Source organism: Dasypus novemcinctus, chromosome 12 (genome assembly GCF_030445035.2).
Source record: "Dasypus novemcinctus isolate mDasNov1 chromosome 12, mDasNov1.1.hap2, whole genome shotgun sequence".
In the NCBI taxonomy this organism is placed as follows: domain Eukaryota; kingdom Metazoa; phylum Chordata; class Mammalia; order Cingulata; family Dasypodidae; genus Dasypus; species Dasypus novemcinctus.
This window is the reverse complement of record NC_080684.1, coordinates 26,884,232-26,902,336: the sequence shown is the minus strand read 5'-3', so window position 1 is coordinate 26,902,336 and position 18,105 is coordinate 26,884,232. Positions and strand designations below refer to the sequence as shown.

The 18,105-nt window shown below is 34.5% G+C and overlaps 1 pseudogene; it reads left to right on the top strand.

The window, feature by feature from the left end:
- The first annotated feature begins 8,433 nt into the window (after positions 1-8,433).
- Positions 8,434-9,369, top strand: LOC101444505 (olfactory receptor 6C6-like; annotated as a pseudogene).
- Positions 9,370-18,105: the final 8,736 nt, after the last annotated feature.

Genomic DNA, 18,105 nt, shown 5'->3' with positions numbered 1-18,105 from the left:
GGCATGGTGATGGTATTTCAACTTATATGAATAGGGTAATGAGCTTCAAACATAATCATAGACTATTTCTTTAATAAATATGACATCTCAGATTTTCTATTACTTCTTCTAAATGCTTTTTTAATTTAAATATTCACTCTTTGTTTTACTGAAAATTTTACATTACTTTTGGAAGGTATTGAGATTCGTTTTTATAAAATCATAATATGTTATTTTAAAATGTGAAGAATCTGTAGTTTTGCTTCCCTTTCATTTCTGCTTAGTAAATTGGACTTTTCTGTTTTCTTTTACCTTTATTGTTCTTCTTAAACTGGAATAAAATGTATTAGTCTTTGCAAATATTGCACTTAGGCTTTTATCATTTGTCTCTGTAGAAAAGTAGAATTGTAACAAGATGACAGAGTAGGAAGCTCTAGGAATCATTTTCTCTACCAAAATAACTATTGATCTGGCAGGAACTGAATCAAGAATTTTTTATCTCTAGAGTCTTGAGGAACATTGTGCAGCATCCATACAAGAGTTGGAAGAAAAGTTATAAATGACAGTATACATCAGTGATTTTCATCCTCCATCATACAACCCCTAGGAATGCAGCAGTGAGTACTGTTGCCCAGGTTTCTGATTTATCTTTCTGAGACCAGGGTGGACTATACAGATCCAGTTTTTCAAAATTTGTGAGTATGTGGTTTGATTGCTGATAACTGCTTTTGTTCAGCATCTTTAGATTTCTGGGGTGGTTCTAATGTTGGCAATCGTTACAAATTCCTCGGGCAAAAATGGTTGAGGAATTTTTAGTGAAAGCACCTTTTTATTTTAATCCCTTTCTCTCCATTTCCTGTTTAGGATTAAAGATAGTTGGAAAGTGACAAATATTACAGCTCCAAAAGTCAACAACAACAACAACAAAACTTAACAATGCCAGAGGAATGGGAATCTAGATTGCCATAGGTATCATAACATAATACCCACAATGCTCATTTCTCAACAGCAACAAAAATTACAGAGTAGACAAAGCAATAGGAAAGTATGGGCCATTTGCTAGGTAAGAAGAATTTGCCAGATAGCACTATGGAAGGAATTCCTTTATTTGTAAAAGATTTTAAATCAACTCTTTTAAATATATTCAATGAGTTAAAGGAATCCATAAACAGAAAACTACATAAAATTAGGAAAATTTTGTCTGAACAAAAAAAGAGAGATAGTGGGAGCAAATGTAGCTCAGTGGTTGAGTACTTGCCTCCCACATAAAAGGTACCAGCTTCGATCTCAAGTACTTCCTAGAGAGAGAGAGGAGGAAGAAGGGACGGAGAGAGAGAGAAATTATAAAAGAATCCAAAGAGAAATTTTGGAATTGCAAAGTAAAATAATAGAAATATAATCCTGTTAAATGTATTTAACAACAGATTTGAACAGTCAGAAGAAAAGGACAATGAACATAAGGAAAAGACTAGGGATATTATCCAGTGAGAGAAGCAAAATAAAAAATAATGTAAAAACTGAACAGAGACCAGTGAACCTATAAGATAGCATCAAGCATCCAACAGGCATAATTGAAGTCCCACGAGGATAAGAGAGTGAGTAAAGAGCAGAAAAGCTATTTGAAGAAATAACAGCTAAAAACTCTCCAAATCTGGTGAAATACATGGATATTCACATTCAGGAAGCTCAATGAACCCCAAGATGAATAGATCTAAAACAAGACACATTATAGTGAAATTATCAAAATCCAAAGAATGGCTTTCCATTTGAAATCAGGAAGAAGGAAACAACTTGCCATATACAAGAGATCTCCAATAACATCAACAGTGGATCTTTTATCACAAACCATAGAGTTCAGAAGAGAGATGGATGACATATTTAAAGTCCTTAAAAAAATACCTGAATTCTATATCTAACAAAATTATTTCTCAGAAATTAAGATATTTACAGGTAATAAAAATCCTGAAGAGTTCATTACCAGAAGATCTCTCCTATAAGAAATGTCAAAAGAAGTACTCAGGCTGAATTAAAAGGAACTAGAATGTTACTTTAAGGAATAAGAAGAAATAAAGAACCTTGGTTGAAGTAAATATAAATTCTTGTATTATAGTACTTTTGTTTGGTAAATTCTATTTCCTCCCAAGTAACTTAACAGCAAATGTATAAAATAACATTTAAAAAAACAGTAGCTGCTTTCATCTTTACTTATCACACATTCTCCCTGTCATTATTAAGAGTCCATGTGTACAACTACCTTCAGATATTAAGACCCAAAATAGGAATTTTATCTCAAATTAATGGCTATTTCCATAGTGGTTGCAATAAAATTGTATTCTATACTTTCATTTGTCAACTGATATATATGATACAAATTCATGTTTTCATTTATGTAAGTTATACATGCTTTCTCTTTGTTTTCTTCTTCTCTTTTGAAAATTTTATCATTTTAAGATTGATAATATATTTGAAATTTTTCATGTGTACAGAAGGTAATTTGTCAATGTAAATTTTCTACTTATGCATATTTTTTTTTTGCCCATAGATGTATAATCATCATTGTCCAACAGCTATGAAATCTCTTTATGACAAACTAAGTTTTCAGGTATATATGGAATTGTTTCTGACCACGATGTTTTCACCCATCAGGTTGCTGATTATTGTTTTGGTTCTCACATTTTCTGACTCTAATTCCAGCCTGAGAAAAATGTTTTATTTAATTATATCTAAAATTCAAAAATTTGCCCTCTATCCACAAATTCTGGTAACCTGTAACTGTGAATTTTCTATCACAGGATATTTCATATAACAGAATCAGAGTATATTTGCCTTTTTGTAACTTATTTATTCCATTCATTTTAGTATTTTCAAGGTTCATTTACATTTAGTATGCATCAGAAATTTATTCTTTTTATGGCTGAATAAAATTCCATTGTATGTAATAAAATATATTAAAGCATACAAATTTAAGAGAAAATAATATAATGGGAGAGAGATGGTGATATGTATTAGTAGAGTTTGTATACTAATGAAGCTAGGTTGGTCCTAGTCAAATAAATTTATTAGTTAAGATGTTATTGTAATTACAAAGGTAACCACTGAGAAAATAACTAGAAGATCGAGAGAAAAATAATAAAATTAGTACACTAAATTAAAGCAACTGAATACAAAAAAAGGCAGTAATGGTATAATTGAGGAAGAAACTGAAAAGACATACAGAAAACAGCAAAATGGCAGAGTGAATTCTTCTAAAATGAAAACTTACATGATGAGAAAATAGTTTTAACTATCTATCTGATTAGAGCTTAATACCCAGAATATAAAAATACAACTACAACTCATCTACAAAAAAGATAAAGTACCCAATTATAAAATGAACAAAGGATTTGAATAGATATTTCTCCAAAGAAGATATTCAAATTGCCAATAAGTATATGAAAAGATGCTCAACATCATTAGCCACTGGAAAAATTACCCTTAAAACTACATGAAATACCATTCCACATCTGCTAGAAAGGTTATTATGTGAAAAACTGAAAACAGCATGTGTTGATGAGACTGTATAGAAAGAGGAACACTTATAAGTTGTTGGTGGAGACATAGAATGGTGCAACCACTATGGAAAACAGTTTTGTGATTCCTCAGAGAATTCATCAGAGAAGTACTATATAACCTGGCAGTTTAACTCCTAGGCACATACCCAGAAGAACTGTAAGCAGAGAATCAGGAAGATATTTTATACCAGTGTTCATCGTAGCATTATTCACAATAGCCAAAAGGTGGAAGCAACCCAAGTATCCATCAACAGATAAATGGACAAATATGTGGTATAGTCATGCAATGTAATATTATTTAGGTATATAAAATGTGAAATTGTGTTACATCTTACAACATGGATGAATCTTGAAGATATGTTTAATTAAATAAATGAGACTTCAAAGGACAAATACTATATGGTTTCTTTTCTATGAAATAAATAGAATAGGCACATTCTTAGAGACAGAGTAGAGTGATGGATACCAGTGAAAGGGAAAGGGAGGAGGAGGGAATAATTACTAAATGAGTATTAGTTTTTGTCTGAGATTATAAGAATAGTTTGTAACAGGTAAGCATAAAAGTTACATAGTGCCGAAGAAGTGTCCACTTAACATGGTTAAAGTGATTTTTATGTTATGTATGTTTTACTACAGTTTAAAACAAATTATTTTTAAAATCTCCTGAAGAAACAAAATGATAAGTTTGAAAATATAATTAGCAGAACATAAGTCCTGATAAGGATAGAACAATGCATCCACCAAGTTCAAAACACCCATTAGCCTCAAATTTATATTCATTATTTACAAAATAGACCAAAATCTGAACTTAAGGTAAGTTTCAGCAAATTTCAAAGGTTTAAATTCTTACTGAGAATAAGCTTTAATCACAATGGAATTAAGGAAGAATTAATAATGGGCTAATAATTAGAAAGAGAATGAAGGGCTAGAAAACAAGTGTATATTTCTAAATAGAAATATGACCAAATAAGGAATCCCCAAATATTAAAAAAAAACAAAAACAAAAACTTGAACTACATGATATTTAAAATGGTAACAAATAAAAATTCTGACCTACTTGCTATATTAGTCAGCCAAAAGTGTGCTGATGCAGAGTACCAGAAACCTGTTGGCTTTTCTAAAGGGTGTTTATTTTGGGTGGAAGCTTCCAGTTACAAGGCCCCAAAGAGTCCAACTCAATGTATCATAATAGTTACTTTCTCACCCAAAGTCATTTGCCACGTGTTGAAGCAAGATGACAGGCGATGTCTGCAAGGGTTCAGGCTTCCTTCTTCCTCTTAAGGCTATATGGTCCCAGTTTCCAATGATCACTGACATAGGACTCTTCCTTCTTCCCAAGGTTTGTTTCTTTCTTGGCTAGGCTGCTCTGTTCTTTTCACAAGGTGAGCTGTAAACTACCAGGCGAATGGCTCATTCCTCTTCCTCGGGCCTCTGCCATTTCTACAGAGCTGTCTCTGTGTTCTTCTCCGTGTATCTATTTCCTTGATTGAGTGAGTATTTGTTTATATAAGTCACAAATGTGGCAGGGAATCAAATTAAGTCACCCCAATGATGTGGTCTAACCAAAGTCCCAATCTTGATTTAATTAAGTAAATGTGAAACCTCTGCATTTAATACAATCGAAAGAGTATCACCTAGAGGAACAGAACAGTTTACAACATAATCAATATCTCTCTTTGGAATACATAAATAATATCAAACTGCCACACTTGCTAAAGCTGCGTTTTAGGAAAATATATTATTAAACATATATATTATGAAATACGGAAGGACAAAATGAAATTCCTAGTTGGTGCTATCCAAAGGAACATTCTGCAGGGATGGACGTTACTGTCTTAACTAATAAACTAGCCACTGGGCACATGAAGTTGTTACGCACCTGAAATATGGCTAGTGCAAACATGGAACTGATTAATTTTATTTTTTAAATTTACATAGCCATTTGTGATCTGTGACAATCACATGGAGAGCACAGATCTCAATCATGAGTTCTCAACAGCCTACTAAAAAGGGACAAGTGCTAATACATTTTTTTTGTTGTTGTTCTTTGGATGTACTGGGGCTGGGGATTCAACCTGGAAACTGACCTTGCATGTGGGAAGCCAGCACTCAACCACTGAGCTACACTGGTTCTCCTTTATTAACTCTGTTTCTTTTTTATTTATTTATTTTTGGTTCATGGGGCCAGGGAATGAAAACAGGGCCTCATTTGTGGAAAGCCAGCACTCAACCACTGAGCCACATCTGCTCCCCTGAGTTGTTCCTCCTGTTCGCTTGTTGTATGTTTTTTGTTTCGTTTTATTTTTAGGAGGCAATGGGAATCAAACCCATAACCTCCCATGTGGGAAGCAGGTGCTGAACCACTTGACCCACATCTTCTCTCCTCCAAATAGTTTTGATGTAGAAATTATTGCAGTATAATTTAAGTACAGGAAATTTACACTTTTGGGGCATATAGTTTGATAAGCTTTGGCAAACATATGTAGCCATGTAACAACCACCGTAAGATATAAACTGTTTCCATCAACCTAAAAATTTCCTTCATCACACTTTGCATTCAATCTCTTCTCTTCATCCTTAAACCCTGATCAAACTTCTGTTCCTATAGTTTTATTTTCTTTATCTGTTGGATTGAAGTTCTTCACCATTTGGGGCATTAACATACAAAACATATGTTTAGTAGATAAAACTCATTGCACTCACAGAATCAAACATTTCCCACCAATAAGCCATTCAAAGTCTCAATTTTTCTAAAATTTACAATAAATTATAAGCAGCTTCTTTTGCTTATGTGAAGCAAGGCAATGTTTCCTGTTGATGAAAGCCATATTGGGAAATTTCAATGTTGCCCCAAGACTGTGAAACAGCTAATGCTACTATTGAATAATTCAATTACCTTGCTATAATTAATAATCCTCTTCTGGAATAATATTATTTCAGCTTTCATTTAAAGTTGACTGCAAGGTTGTATATTATTCCAAATAATGAGCACTTTTGGTATAATGGTGCCTAGAGAAGATATTTACTTTGTTTTCTTTTAAGAGAATCCCCTGAGTCTGTGGTAAGTGGAAGATGATAAAATTGTAGCATTTTGTAAGTGTACAATTGACAATGTTGTATTCTTTTACTTGGAAGAGTTGCTTATCTTTTATCAGAAGATTTCCTGATTTTTTTCTGTTTCCAATTTTTATATTATTATTTTATTTTAAGAACATATATTTAGGTTTTGAATTATAGCAATCAAAGTTGCATCACATTTCATGGAGATTATTAAGAACGAAATTTCACAGCTTGCCATTTATGTGTCATGGACAAAGCTGTCCTTTAACGTTAGCGATGCCTGACTCTGAAGGTTTCATATTGAGGAAAGATTAGAGGGAAGGGGAAAGATCTATATAGAAGCAAATTATATACACATTTCCTCTCTCTGTAAAAAAAATCATTGGTAATCTATACCTCTTCTGCAATTATAAAGTGTGGTCTGAAAAGTGAGTAAAACCGTCATTAATTATGTTAGAAAACATCACTTCCAAGTAATCTCAGGGGAAGAATAGACACAATAGATGCCAAGAAGGTAAGTCAACCATAATTTTAACATTACTTCAAAATCCGAAGTTAAGACAAATGACCAGGAAGTCAAATCTAGGGAGTTTAATTTGACTGCAGAATGTTTTGCTTGGATAGCATGTTTATAAATATTTAGTAAATGGAAGAATAATCTTACAGTAATGTCTATAATAGGTGATTCCATATATATTTTTTATTTTATTGTTACAACTGTATTTCTTATTCTCTGAACTTCTTTAGTAACTAAGTGCTGCACTGGGTGCACTGATATGGACACAAGAGTACCAGTGCAGGTCACCCTTAATGTCTTCAGTAGACATAAAAAGAAAATAGATCTTCACTAATAATATCTGCTTCAGAAAATCACATTAAGCTTATAGACTCTTAGTGTTATTTTTTTCTAAATGAGATAAAATGTAATCCAGAGAAAGGGTAGCCAGATTATTAAGAGGAAATATAAAAGAATAAAGATAACAAAAAGAATGTTCATTTTTTCAGAAATTCCTTTAGTCAGTCTTTTCTTTGAAAAGTCCACAGATAACACATATAAGGTAGAAGAATTGAGCTTTCAATGTAACAGGGAGATAGGACAACATGGGGTAAATAAAATTCTTATATATAGAAAGAATAAAATTTAGAAATAGTTCTTGGATTAAGTAGATTCATAAAGCAGTGAAAAAGTACCAATATTTTGTAGACACACATAGGAATAAATTTCAAAAAGGGTAGATGGAAACAAGATAAAATATATTTTATTGAAATATCTTACTTGTTTGTTTCCATAATGTTTTGCTGTGCCTTATTTGTCCTATATTCTGGAAAATGCCTATTTACATATTGTAAATTCAGAAAATTGGTAATTGTAATGATATATTATCATTGAAACAAACTTTTCAAACTACTGAAATTAAAATCTTTAACTACTGAAAATAAATTATGCCTTCGTAATTGATCAGTATTAAAATTGTCATAAAACCTTAAATGTTGGTTTTGCAAAATCACTCTGATAATCAATGTAAGAGGACAAATCAATTTTGTACAATTTGGAAATGATTAGCTAAAATGAATATTGGCATAAATTCAAGAACTAGGGAAATTTTTGAGAAACATTATACAGAGAATTAATGTTTGGGAGGATTTTGAATTGAAACATGACATGTATTTATATTATTTGCTATTTTAAACTTGAGAAACTATTTAAAAATGGATATGTTTGAGGATATTTCTCTTTCTCTGTTTTAAATAAATATGTGTTAGAATAAGGGAGTGTGTGCTTGTGTATGTAGATATTTATACTTATGTTCTCCTTAGATTTGCAAAAAGTCACAAAAGAGAAATGAAGAACCAATCGATGGAAATACAGTTCTTTCTGGTAGGACTGACAGATGACCCGCAATTGCAAATTGTGGTTTTCTTGTTTCTTTCTCAATTACACGTTGAGCCTGATGGGGAACTTAATCATTATCTTTCTCATCTTGTTGGATCCCCGTCTCCAGACCCCAATGTAGTCCTTTCTCAGAAATTTCTCCCTTTTGGAAATCATATTCATAACATTGTGTATTCCCAGATACCTGGTAAGCCTTGCGACTAGAGACAAAACTATTTCCTATAATCATTGTGCAGCTCAATTATTTTTTTTTCCTTTTACTGGGAGTTACAGAAGTTTACCTTCTGGCTGCCATGTCCTGGGACCGCTATGTTGCCATCTGCGAACCGCTGCATTACCCATCATAATGAACAGCAAAACATGCTACCAAATGGTACTCAGCTCTTGGGTAACAGGATTCCTAATGATTTTCCCCTATCAGTCATAGGACTCCAATTGGATTTCTGTGCTTCCAAAGAGATTGATCACTTTATATGTGAGGCTTCTCCCATCCTTCAGATCTCCTGCACAGATACACGTGCCCTGGAATTGATCGCTTTTATCTCAGCCGTGGTGACACTTGTGGTCACATTGGTTTTAGTGATTCTCTCTTACACTTACATCATTAAGACGATTTTGAAATTCCCCTCTGCACAGCAGAGGACCAAAGCTTTCTCCACCTGTTCTTCCCACATGATTATTGTCTCCTTGACTTATGGAAGTTGTATCTTCATGTATATTAAACCATCTGCAAAAGAAAGAGTGAGTTTATCCAAAGGTATAGCTCTGCTCTATACCTCAGTGGCCCCTTTACTAAATCCCTTCATTTACACTCTAAGGAACAAGCAAGTCAAAAAACTCTTCAGGGATGTGCTACAAAAGATTTTGTATTATTCAAGAAAATGATTTTTAAATGATGATGCAAATTACAACTTCACAGAAAGACTGAAAATTTCACACTTTTGTTCTGATTATGTGTACCTTATCAGTTAAGCCATAAGATTCTTTCAAAGAATCTTCTTGCTCAGTTTCTAACTTAAGTTCTACTCTTCCTTGTAAAAAAATATTCCACCCTGCTGCAGTAATCTTATTTGTTTTCATTTTTAAATATCATCATCTGGAGGCACATTTTTCTCCAGGAACTGTAACCTAGGAGAAAATTTTCCCTGTAAATATTCCACGCCTCATGTAATTTTTAAATCAATTTGACATATATTTACTAAACATCCGGCTTACTGCAGACATTGAGAGAAGCTCAATCCTTTTGTTTACCACGTTTGTTTTACCTAAATGAGGCAACCACATAAAGCAAATATTGTCATAAAATATTTGTTTTGGACTGTAATAAAGGTCTACAAAAATATTATAGCATAGATCAGAAGGACTTTTAAGAAATTTTGAGATCAGTGAAACCTTCCAATAAATTAAAAATTATGATGAAGCTAACAATATATATAATGAAAGATTAACATAGAAATATAAGTAAATAACACAGAGGTATTAGAATGAGAGATGTATTTGGAGAGGTCATCTCTGATGGTTATACAACATTTTGAGAAATGCAGCCTAGAGTTAGTAAAAACTTCACTGCATAAACTTTTGGGATACTACACAGATTAGTCACATTTTTATGCTTCAGTTTCTCCTTATGTGGAGTAGGAGAAATAAAATCAGTAGCTCATAGTCAGTCAATTGATTTAAAGCTTTTAGAATAATTTAGTGCTCAGGAAGTATTTATACTTATTTGAATGGCACTTATATTTTTTTATAGCACCTAGTAAGTAAAGGACTTTATTTACATTTTTATATGGACTTTAAAATTTTTATTTTATCAATGCATATCATTCATACATGAACATAAATAACAAATAAGTATATATTTAAAGTTGTAAACTTAGAAAATAAATATGCACATCATCATACAGGTGTCCTAAACATCACCCCACCAACACATCTTACTGTTGTGAAACATTTGTTACAAACTATGTTAGAGCATCATCAAAATATTTCTACTCAATATACTCCATATCTAACATTTGGAGTATTTTTCACCAAATCCACCCTATTTTTAAAAAAATATATTTTTATTAAAGAGGTTGTAAACTTACAAAACAATCATGAACACGTGTAAACTTACCACACAACACCACTTCACCAACACACCACACCTTGGTGGGATATTTGTTACAGATTATGAGATAATTTAATCAGATTATTGCCACCAATCGTAGTCCATAGCTTATATTTGGAAATCTTTTCCATATTCAATTCCCCCATTATCAACACAGTACATCTTTGGTATTGATGCAAGAATATTACAGTATTCTTCGGAACAACAGTGCATAAGTCAGACCAATTCTATTTTTCCCATGGTTCTTCACATTCCTTCTACCCTCCAATAGGTGCTAGTATAGGCACTCTAGCTCACAGAAGGTCACTCTTGCATCTGTACCATCAACCACAATTCTCATCCACCTCTGAAGTGTCTGTGTTGTTCAGTCCCTAGATTATTCTCTAGCTTTCTTTCAATTGACATTTACATCCTAGACTAACCTTTTCAGCCACAATTCTATTTATAAATCAGCTGCTACTCACTATGTGTTACCAGCAACTCTTGAATAACACTTCCGTTGAGAATGTGATGCAACTAATATTGAATGTGTTTGATGAAATGAATTTTGTACCTCAACTTCTACATATTCTTGGTCTTGATCCACATTTCTGCAGGTGTGAACTCTTTGCAATAGGATCTCTTACAGATGGTATTTTAGTCAAGGAGTGGCCAAATTTAATGAGGTTGGGTCTAAATGGACTCCTTTAGATGCCAAAGAAATTCAGACAAAGAGTGAGAAACCCACATGGGATGAGTCAGAACATAGAAGTCAGTGGAACCTGGAAGAGAAAGGAAAGGACATCATAATGTGGCAGGAAAGCCAAGGAACCCAAGGACTGCTGGCCAGTCAAAAAACTATTTCTTTTGAATCCATTAATACATAAATTCCTGTTGAAGACAAGACAGTTTGTTTGGTGATCTCAGCCTAACAAAACTAAGGCAATGTTCATATGATTTAAATAAGACAATAAGTCTAGAGAAATTGTATGGCTGAATTATGAAGGGATGTGTGTGGCAGAAAAGTATTTTTGATTTTTTCATGATATCAGTAATTTTCAAAGCTTTTCTCTAAAAAAATTTTCTAGAAACTTTTATAAATGTATTTTAAGTTCTCATTCTTAGTGCTTCCAAGTCAAAAGTTCTGGTGTGCAGACAATGAATTCTATGTTTAATATGCAGTTGAGTTTATATTGACATAGTGGTCATTGCCTGATATTTCCAACAAAAATACATTAAGTAGTTAAAATGTTAAGCAGTTAAGATATTAAGGCAAGGAGTTAAGATGTTAAGTAGTTAAGACTGAAATGTTACTGTTCAGCTTGTACTTTTTAGGAAGTTTGCTGTGGCAGTGATATTGAATATTGGCTGTCTTGGAGTCAAGGGAACAAGTTAGGGGGTCATTCCTTTAAACTTCTGAGAAATTTTGATGCTTAATATATAAATGTGATTGTAGGTCTAGAAGCAGATAATACAATCAGAGATTTTTAGAAGAAAGAAGAGAGTGATTTTATTAATATTTGGGTTGCAAGTACAATAAACTGGGGAGAATTTGAGATTAATATCTTATAAGTCCTCATTCTGCATTTTTACCCCTGTTATATATGCATTGAAGGACCTTAAGCATGTGTTTTCTGGTCACCTCAAAAAAAATTCTCAGTGGCATAGAAATCACAAAGATACATACTTATCTAAAAAATGAAAGAGATTTATCAAGTAAGGAGTTAAAATAACCAAGATAAAGCAAGAAATAGAAATTTTAGGATATTTGCTTAATTTCATTATTATATGATGCTTGTCTTCATTGAAAGATATTAGGGTCTGGCTTTGGTTCCTATTGTTCCATTTTTCACATGCTCTTATGTCATCCAATTACCTCACAGGGAAATGAGAAATTTTTAATATGTTCCCCCTTCAACCTCCCATTCCTCCTCTCCCTCACAGACTATATATGCCTATTCCAGAATCACCTTATATATACATATATGTGTCTAGTCACCAGTTCACCTGTAATCAAACTCAATAACAAAAAGCCCAAGAAAAGAAAATTTATTTTGTTTTTCTTGAGTTTCGCAAACAAATTCATAGGTTATAAACAGTAACAAACTGTGAATGTTCTACTGTACTGCTCTTGAATGTTTTATTAAGTAATCTATTGTAATACAATTATCAAAGCTGCCTGCTACAGCATTCCTAGCTATTTTTACACTGGACATTTTTCTCCATATAATAGAAACCCTCACCCTAGAATGTGACACGTGAGTACTGATGTTCTCATTTCTCAGTCCCTGAGACTTCCTACTACCACCTTCCAAATTACCCATAAGAGGAGTGTCCCCAGATGTATTATTATCTCATGACATCTGGAAGACTACTCCTCACTGTACATTTTCCACTGAACCTCTAAGGAGTATTTTTCAAGTGGAAAATTAACAATGCCTGAGATCTCCAAGCAGTCATTAATTTGACTTGAGGCAATTCTGTCAATAACCTTAGCTTCTTTCATTTTATGTAGAGAAAAAAAAATTGTAATTTTTATTGTATTTTTGTAATATTCATGCATCCAGATTTTTTTAAAAAGTGTGAAGAGAGAGGTGAGAAAAAGAGAAGCTCAAAAGTGAGAAGCAGGGGAAGGAAAGAGTTAGACTAGATGACGTGTTTTTCCTCAGAAAATCTGAAACAGTCTTTTTTATCTCTGTATTTCATCTTAATTCCTTATACAAATTATTCGTCCATTTTCTGAAGACCTAAATTATCTCTTTAAATTAAAAATCATAACAAGATTTGATTTTCAGTACGCAGTACCATTTCAAGTATTCATTTTTCCCCAGGGGAAACTCAGGCCCATTCCTCAAACCATGTGCACAGTCAGTGATTAGAGACTTTCTTTGACAGGACAACCATTTTCTCTTAATTTTTATCACCATCTTCAACTTTACTCTCGTTATCATTACCATATCCCTAAGACATTCTCATAAATGTTAGATGTCAGGGTAAGACAACTTGGATAGCGAGACCAGCTTTTGCAGGCAAGGATTTATTGGCAAGCTCTCTTAACAAAGGATCTGAAAAGAAACTTCAGCCCCCTGCCAGCATGGTGGGGATCTGAAGAGAAAGTTCAGCCGGCTTCTGGCAGAGGCAATTAGGAATTTATACAGTACATCTATAGGCAGGAGCATGCTTAGTCAGTGGGTATGGGTTTGGGCTTGGGTAAGACCTGAGGACCTATAGGGATGGCTGGGGGGTGGGGGAGAGGGCTAAGGGCAGTGAATTTTAGGGGAGTGGGAGGAGTTAATGGGGCCATGTAGCTTCTTTGTCTCTTCTTGTGAGGAAATGAACTGTATCTGGACACTTAGGCTCTGGATGGGGGCTGTTCTATGTCATGGGATGTGGTTCCTTCTGAATAAATGGCTGGTCACACTTCCACAATGGGGCAGATTAATAATAAACTTGCAGCCCCTGCAAATTGTGGCTTTTATGGGGGCTAGGGATGGGGCCTACTCCTGTCAGTAAGTAAAATTGATTTAAGTTTTATTTTACCAAACAGATGTTATCAACATCTCTATTCATAATCTTATTTAAAATATAATAGAAAATGCAGGAAAATACTCTTCTTGTTTACCACAGTACTGTATTTGCACTTGACTCCTTTACTCTAAATTGATAGCAAATAATTCTTATGATTCTTTTTCAATCACTGGATAAAATTTACACCTTGAATATTAATGACATGCTATAAAATTCACTGTTTCCAAGTGTAATTTTTTAAGTAACTGTTTTGAGAAGAAAGGATCATTGTATTAGTAAAATATCAAATTAAACAGCAGGTACATAACTCTCCCTTGGTGATACCAGAGGTAATTTGGACTTAGACCAGACTTCCTAGTAAGTACCCAGATGTAACTCACCCAAGACTCTAAGGGCTCTACTGGTCCTTTTATTACATGAGTTTGAAAATGCTTTTAGCAGAGGAAAATCTAGTCTATTTAGATCACCATTTCTCACCCTCAATACTACTAAAATTTTGGACTTAATAGAAAATCTATTACTTTGGATAGGCAAAACTGGATCCATAAAAGAAAAATACATGATAAAATGCATCTATAAAAATTAAGACCTACACTTCAAAGACATTGTTAAATGAATGAAACTAGCATCAGACTGGTAGAAAATATTTGCAGATACATGACTAGAAAAAAATAATATCTAAAAATATAAAAAGGATCAATAATAAAATATAAAAATTTAAGCTAGTCATATAAAATATAAGCAACACAGTTTACTAGAAAAAAATTAAAAATGCTAAATAAGTATAAAATGATAATCAAATCATTATCATTAGGGAAATGAAAATAAAATCAAATGGGATAAAACTATATATCCTTTAAAATTTAAAAACAAAAAAAATTGAAATATCAAGTTTAGGCAAAAATATGGAGCAACTGAAACTCTCATAAAATTCAGGTGAGATTATGAAATTGTAAAGCTACTTTGGAAAAGAAATTTGCAAATTGATGAAAAGTTAAAAATATATCTACCATACAATCCAGCCATTGCATTTCTTGGTATTTCCCAAAGAAAATAGGCAGCATATGACCACACAAAGCCCTGATGTCAAATGTTCATAACAGCTTTATTTCTAATAGCCAAAAGCTGGACATGAACTCCATGGCATTCATGGATGAACTGAAAAATGAGCTATAATACATTGATAAAAATGAATAGTAGTTAGCAATAAAAGGAAATTAACTAAATGTACAGGTAATACATGAGTGAATCCCAAAATAATCAGCTGAATGTAAAAAGCTCAATAAAAAAATATTTCTGCCTTATTCTATTCATACAATGGTCTAGAAATTGCTAACTAATCTTTAGGAACAGAAAGCAGACAAGTGGTTGCTAAGGGGAGAAAAGAGTAGATTATAAAATTGCAAAAGGACACTTGTTGGTAACGGTAAGTTATCTTGATGTGATGGTTTTATATGTGTAATTATTACAAAATGTGAACTTTTTATATATTCATCAGTTTATCCCAATTCACACTGTACATATATACAGTTCATAGTATACCCTACCTTAATGAAGCTTGAAAAGATGTACTGATACAGAATAAACTCTCTTTGTTAGAGGTTCTCTCTCACTAGGTTTGCAATAATTAATAAGCTCTGAGTAGGTTCCCTCTGACATGTATTGAGGAAAGACAAGCCCCCCTGCCCTTTAAGCCTACGTTTCTGAAAGCACTGCACTTCCCAAAAGATTGAACAAAGATACCATATGGAAAGGGGAGTAAAGGGAGATAGAAACCTTCACTCTCTGCAGATCAAAGGAACACCTGTTCCTCCATCATTCCAAGAAAACATAACTCCCCAACCCACTACCTTCTAGCTATACAAGGTGAAATTTTCAGTTCTAAGGTTTCCTATTGGCCTCTGAACCTCACTCAGACATTCAACCCCCTCCCACTGACTACCATTTCCCCACCAAGGAATGTACTGTATAAATTCAAATCCCCCTTTTCTAGAAGTAGGCTGAAGTCTATTCTTCAGAACCCCTCCATTGGGAAAGCTTCCCGATAACCTTTCTGCCTGCAATCAGTCTCCGTGTCCCAGTGAGCACTGTTTTTCTCCAACATTTGGTGCTAAAAACCTGGGATTGAGGTTATGTTGAGACCGATTGATTGGTGAGGAATCTCCTCTCAGTCATGGCCAAATGCCCATCCAACACCAGACACTGAATCTCGGCTGGGTGAGTTAAAGATTTCCCCACTAGAGAATCCTGCTCTCTCTATCACTTTCCTTTTCCATTGTACAGGACAACCCATGGGAAAAATCCTAGCTCTAAGTCAGTGATCCCCATTGTCCCTGAGGTCCATGACAGGTAAAAGTTTTGTGTCCTTCTGGGAAGAAACCCCTTGGTTCTGGAGACTTCCGGTTCCAAGCACAGTTTCCTATTTCCTTGGAGCTATCTGACTGATTCAGGGACGTCTGTCTCACTCAGAATCTCCCCTGTCCTAGAGATCCTTTGTCTCACTCCAGCCATATAAAATGGGGAATTCAAGTTTGGCCCCCCACAACCATGCCTTTGGGCTTTCTCCTTCATTACCTTAAAACTCTGTACCCAGATGGAGACATCAGACCTGAAAAGCTCAAATTTTCTGTTTGACCTCTGTGTGGCTGCAATACAAACTGGACAATGAAATTCAATAGCTGAAAAACAGCACTTTTAATTTCCAAATTCTCCAAGACTAAGAGAACTTTACCCAGCACAATGGCAGGTGGTCAGAGATCCCTTATATTCAGTCATTCATTTTCATTCTTTCCCTCCCTCTGCCAAATTCTGTTATCCTGTTCTTCCTACCAAATTCTTCTTTTACACCAAACCTCAGAAATCTTCTTCCTCATCACTTCTATCACCTAAAAATTTTGAACAGTCCAATTTCTATCCCTCAGATAACTCCACTCCACCCCCATATCTCCTCCATATAATCCTTTGGGGTTATCTCTGTACTCACCCTTCACCCCCTTTTCCTCTCGCTCCCACTCATCACTGATGCCTTTTACCCCTTCTCTTCTTCCCTCCTCATAGGCACTTGTGGAGACTACCTCCCCCTCCTTCTGTACCACAGTCCTCCACCTCCATCAGCCCACAGGCTCCTAAATACACACAGACACCACTTCCTCTCTTACCCCTCCAGGAAGTAGCAAAAGCTGAAAAAAGTAGCCAGAGTGCACAGTCTTTTCTCACTCTCAGATTTAAGCCAGATAGAGAACCACTTAGGATCTTTCTCTGAAATCATTCTTTCTGCATCATTCTTTCCATCTATCTATCCCCAGAAGAAAAAGAACATATTTGGTTTGTAGCCCAAACATTCACAAATAACTTAAAACTATAAAATGCTGCCAACAGCCCTGTCAGAGCCATGACAGTCCCCCAGAAAACTAAAAACAAACCTAGCTATAAATCCCCCATCCACCAAAGTTCCTCACAAACACCCCACCTCAGGCAAATACAAAAAACTCCACCAATGCCACACTTCAAAGGCAAAATTCCTGGGCACTGGGCCAAGCGGTGCCCAAACCCACAACCTCCTCCAAGGCCTTGCCCACCGTACAAGCAAGAAGTCCCCTGGAAGTATGATTGTCCCCAGATCTCTCAAGGCAAAAGACATCAATTACCCTGTCAGACCCAACTCCTGGCTTCAACCTCCCAGTTCCTCTGAAACTGGCAATAGACCATTAAAGGTACCCAGAAACTGTACAGGGCCCACATCCATCTCCAAAGCAGAATCCTATATAACTCTGATGGTGGCAGGTAAGCTAATTTCATTCCTTATTAATACAAAAACCACTTACTCTGCCCTTCCCAAAGTCCCTAAACCCTTAACTCAGTCGTCAATCTCAATAGTGAAGGTCAATAGAATAGTTTCACAATCTCTTTTTTACTGTACCCTCTAGGAAGCCACCTGTTCACCCACTCACTCCCTCCTCTGCTCTTCCTTTTTCCATCAAACTCTGTTGATCCTGAAATCTAAA